Source organism: Salvia splendens, chromosome 6 (assembly GCF_004379255.2).
Source record: "Salvia splendens isolate huo1 chromosome 6, SspV2, whole genome shotgun sequence".
NCBI lineage: Eukaryota > Viridiplantae > Streptophyta > Magnoliopsida > Lamiales > Lamiaceae > Salvia > Salvia splendens.
The window spans coordinates 19434278-19440049 of record NC_056037.1 but is presented as its reverse complement, the minus strand read 5'-3'; the positions used below and the strand labels follow the sequence as shown (position 1 = coordinate 19440049).

Below are 5772 nucleotides of genomic sequence, written 5' to 3'. Positions count from 1 at the left end.
GTTCTATTCTCCTCCCACTTCCTCTTCTCTCGAGAGTGGTGTGGTGGAGGTAGTGCCAAAGTAGTATTTTCCTTCATTCTCTCCTTGGGCATAGCTGCCTCAATATCTAGTGCAAGGGCTAACGCTTCCGCGTACGGTAGTCTCCCACGACTAGCCAACGACATCTTTATTTCATGTCTTAGTCCCTCACGGAACTTTTCAGCCAGCTTCTCGTCAGTATCGACTTGATCAGGGGCGTACCGGGCCATGCTGTTGAGCGCACGGTCGTATTCGGTCACGGTCATGCGCCCTTGGGTCAAATTGTAAAACTCTGACGCCTTTGCCTTCCGATAGCTCTTTGGTACGTACTTATTATACATTTCGGTCTTGAAGCCTTCCCAAGTCATCCCCACTGCTTGATCTCGGGGCATTGTCTTCATCCTGGTGTCCCACCAGAAGTCAGCAGCCTCGGTTAGTTGGTAGGTCACACAACTTAACCGTTCTTTGTCATTGCACCCTAGGATTGCGAAGATGCGCTCCAATGCGCGTATCCATGATTCGGCCTTGGCTGGTTCTCCCATTCCATCAAAGACGGGAGGTTTTTGCTCTAGGAATAGCTTCACGATTTCACGGTCAACCGGCGGTGGAGGAGGTGGTGGTGGAGGTATGGGTTGTGTCACACTTTCCGCCATCGTCTGAGGGGTAGGTTCAGGGTTCCCACGTCTTATGTTACGTCTTGGCGGCATTCTGATTCATTATCACACGAGTTATTATCATATTTATTCAAAATCCAAGAATAATCATGTGGTATAGTTGAAAAGTGGGGATCAAGGGGCAATTGCATCATAGGATAATAAAGGGCTTTTGCAAGGATATCAAAATACAATTGCACAGAACGATAGCAAGAGAGAAACTGCAAAATAGCATAGCAAGAGGTAATTGTAACATAAGATGGCAAAAAGGCGATTGCTCAACAGGATAGTAAAAGGTAATTGATTAATAGTGTAACAAAAGACAATTGTACAATGGAATGCAAAATATAAGGGCACAATAGGATGGAAAAAGGCAGTTGAACAACAGAATAATACAATTGCATAATAAGATGGGAAAAGGCAATTGTACAATGAAGTAGTCAAAAGATAGTTGCACAATAAGATAGTAAAGAAATTTGCACAATACTATAACAAAAGACAATTGCGTAATGGAATAGCAAGAATAATTTCAAATTATGGCAAAAAGCAATTGTACAATCGGGTAGCAAAAGATAGTTGCGCAATAGTACACCAAAGGTAATTGTGCAATAGGATAGAAAAAGACAATTACAATATTGTATAGCCAAAAGGTAATTGCACCATAGGCTAGCAAAAGATAATCGCACAAAAAGATAATAAAGGATGGTACCAAATCATTACACAATAGGATAGCAAAAGACAAGAATTCCCCATAGAAATATCAAAACGTTGCCTCTACGAGGTCTTAGTATCCATCACAATGAAGGCAAAAAGAGTAAAACAACCGTGGACAGAAAATGGTAAGGTCAAGCAAAATAATAAAGTATCAGAACATGGGGGAAAGTGTAACAAGACATCCCAGAATTATTATTTCTAAATGTCTCCATCCTCATCCTCCTTCTCCTCGGTCTCTCCAACACTCTCTCCATGTGGGTCCTCCCCCTCCTCATCTGGTTCCTCTTCTTCACTTCCCTCCTCGGCACCTACGGCCGGAGGGGTCATCCCGAGCATCCTGTCGACCTCTCTGTCTATTCTTAGCGGGGCCGAGATACGCATCCCGAGTCTCCTTCTCTTAGGAACACGGGAGACATGTGGCTCCTCGTCGTAGCGATACTTCCGCATGCGGGCTTGACCCGGCGGATAGATGTGTGGAGGTGGATCACGTGGCGGTCCGTCGGATGCAGATGTCATGGCCGGAAGTAGCACCTTTATAAGGCCGACCAAGTCCCCCCGCGGTGTGTATTCGGGCGGGCTATACCATGTGAATGACCCAGACGCTTGGGCTACCCACTCGCTCCAAGGAGATGGTAGAGTGTGGATGAGCTTTTTGATTCTCGCGTGATGGGTGGCTCCCCCATACGCGTAAGCGTTCATCCATCTACTGTAAAACTCGGTGACGTAGGACATAAGGAAGAGCTTCCCATCCCACTCGTAGTCTTGGTAGCGCTCAACTGGGTGGTCCCTATTGCTGGAGTAACGGTTACGCATCGGAGCATAATACCGTTGGGCCATCTAAAAAAATAAAAGAAAACTCAGCATCATTCCAAGGATAGAAGGAAATAATGGGGTTTATGTTTCAAAGAGAGATGCTGAGAACACGATGCATATGAAAATGACTAGATATATCAAAAGATTGAGCATCATGTCAAGAGTTTAAAATCCAAGGTTATTAGTTCGTGCGTTTTTTCGCGTTTAGTCGGGTCGTTGTACGCCGACTTCCCCATAGGCTACTCGCCTTGCACTAGGCATTTCGCTCCTCCACGTTCATTATTATCGTAAAGTTTTATATTCATAGCACAAATTTCAACTAGGCATAGTAGCATGCTCAAGTTCACTCGCATAGATATTATGTCATAATGCAATAGAATAATCACCATAGTATAATTTCATCCAACTCATATAAGTTTAACACATATTCGAGTAAAAATACAAGTTCATTTTCATAACCATATTCATCATTTTTGGCATAAACGCAATTAACAATTTCATATCCAAGCCAAAATTCCAAAATGTCATATTAACCTTGATTCCATAGAAATATCTTTATTTTCACAAGAGTAATATTCCCATCGCAATTTCCAACATTTCACAGGTTCGGACCAATATAAATCAAGATACTTGTTACCTCATTCTTCGTGGTTGGGCGGAGACGAGTTGTGGTGTTGAGCTTTCGATGTTTATCATTTAGCCAATTTACACATGAATAGATTTTGACTCAAACTAGACTCTTGGGTCCAGAGCGGAAAGAACCTGGCTCTGATACCAAACTGTCACGACCGCCCTTCTAGGGTATAATAAATGCGGCGATCGCGACTTAAACGGACTTAAATACAATCAAAGAAAAAGAGACTAGGGTTTTATAAAAGAGGTTTGACTAAAGTATTTAATGACAAATAATCAAAAGAAAATGGCAGAGTGACGCTTTGACAGATAGACTAAATAGAGGATACAATTATCATAATCTATTTCGAAATAACGGGGGTTCAACGTATTCCAAAAACATATCATGTCTTTAGATTTTAAAGAAATCAAATTAGCTTCGAGAATTCAACAATAAGTAAAACGAGTTTCAGCGGAAGCATCCAAGAGAAAAGTGACGTCATGTGTGAAGACACAACGACACTCATAGTCAAAAAATATCTAAATGTTTAATTCTTCATTTAATTTGCTCAACACCGCCAACCGCTCGTCGCCGCTCAACCTGCACATAAGGAAAACACATGCAGGGCTGAGTACTAAAATAATACTCAATTGGCTCATGCCGAAAACATTTTTTTAAAAAAAAGTTATTATTTATCATGACATACATAAGTAACCATCGGGGTTTAGCTTTAGAAAGGCCCGAGGCACTCAAAATAATTTCCATTGTAAAAGTCGACTGATAAGCCATTTTCCCATAGACGTTAGCCATATCTGCTCATACATGACAAGGAATGCGGCCGCAAACCAGGTCACTAGACCGGCCAGCCCGTACGCTAGCACACAGTCTACCATAGGTGTACACTAGTCCTAGTAGGGTTTGCGGCCCTACGAGGACCCGAATTTGATTTAAATAATAATGGCATAAAGCCATATCAGATAGGCACGTTAAAAACAAATAAGGCATGATAAACACAGTTTCATATCCCATCGATAAAACATTTAGGACATCGTCCTTATTTAAAAGAAAGCCCACCTCGACTGATTAAATCACAAGTATTTTCTTCCACTTGGTATCACGTTTCGCTTGCGAGGATTCACCTTTAGCATTTAGATAATACATAAATCAACACGCATTCAAATTAAAAGAATAAGATGCATGCATCCTATGTCTCTAATTATTTTCCTCATTCAAGACTACCTATTTTCCACAATTAGCAGCTAAGGTATTTTTGATTGATTCCGGCTGCTCACGCCCCAACAAATTTTATTAGAAACATGTCCAAATCAAACAATTTAGATAATCTAGTAGGAAGGAAAATAAAACAATTACACTCCCACACAAATTAACACACGTACATACCCTTCCACTACTTTCTACATTAATCAAACATTTTCAAATTATAGAAATTATAGTAAACAAGAAATAAACAATTTCTCCCATCCCACATATGTGATATTGTGTATACTCCCTTCAAAAACAATTTACACACATACTTCCTGTTTTCAAAACAAGAGAATGGGTAGAGGCCCAAGTTTCTTTTTAAAAACAAAACACAACTAATTGGCCCAAAACAATTAAAAGAAAATACTATTAGTTTTTTAAATGTAACACACGTACCCTCCCATTCACTTTCAACATATTACTAAGGGATTAACAAATAAAATAATAATAAAAATCAAGTACTTCCTTTCCCCAAAAGAAACCGTCGGCTACTCTTCTATCTCTCCACTGAAATTCTCAAAAGAACACACCTAAATTTCATTTGATGAACAAAGCCAAAAAAATCTCTAATTCACTTCTCCCATTTCCTTTCCCAAGTTGAAACATGAAATGATAATACACACACGCACCAACATCACGAATTTAAAACACCCGGAGTCCACCGTCTCTCCCAGTCGTCGCTCAGCGCCGCTGCGTCGCCGCTCGGGCGGCTTCAACTTCATCTGAAACAGCCCCGTTTCCACCCCGATTATCCCCGCAGATAAGTTCTTAAATTGGGTTCATGAATTACAGCTTGAAACTTTGATTTAGATTGTTCAGATTATCGATTTGCTTGAGCGAGAAACATGTTATGCAGTTCATGGATTGAAGAATTGAATTGAGGAAGAAGATTATATCTTCAAAAGAACAATTGGCTTGAAACAGAAGAAGATTGAAGCTTCTGGCTTTTCCCTTTTTACTGCTCCCTCCGCCGTTTTTTTTTTGTGAGTGGCTGTGAATTTGTGTGAGGGAAAGAGATTAGGGTAGGAGGATTTATATAGCTGTGTATTGAGAGTCATTTTTGGTGATTGATTTCACTTTGATTGTGGTCAAAATTTAGGAAAGATTTGCAAGAAGGAGGAGCGGTTATGAGCGTGGGAGAGGGAACGTAAAACAGGTAATTGATTCTCAAAATAAAAGGAATTTAAGGTCGATGGATGATCTAATTTTGGAGCAGATTGAAGAAGGGAAGGAAAAAAAATGCGTTAGTTGATTTCACAATCAATTTGGACTCTAATTGCTGCCTTTGACAAAATCTGAATTAGTTGCTCATTGGAAGAAGAAATACGGCAGATTGAGAGGAGAATTACTGCGCTGGAATCTTCTAGTTTCTTGGAATAATTTAGTAGGATTTAATTTGTTGGGCTCAATAGGAACTGAAGGGGATATCATTTGAGTAGGTATTAGTTTGGGCTCAAGGCCTAAATTAGAATTTTATTTAAATTGTGTAGACCACAATTTATTCTTTATTGGATTGGACTTGTATCAATTATTTAATTCATCAGATGTGTTGGAAATTAGTCTAATAAATAATCCTCAAGGAAAGGATTTAATTAAATTCACATTGTGATTTTACCATCACTGAATTCGAGCTTTGTAAAAACAACTCATCGATTATTTGAAAACAAATAATTTCATCCCATATCAATTATTCAAAAT

General features: G+C 39.7%; 1 long non-coding RNA gene across 1 annotated transcript; it reads left to right on the top strand.

The window, feature by feature from the left end:
* The first annotated feature begins 4387 nt into the window (after positions 1-4387).
* On the top strand, positions 4388-5671 carry LOC121807012. The gene is made up of 2 exons (XR_006051734.1): positions 4388-5057; positions 5174-5671. It is a non-coding gene; the product is annotated as an uncharacterized LOC121807012 (long non-coding RNA).
* The last annotated feature ends 101 nt before the right edge of the window (positions 5672-5772 follow it).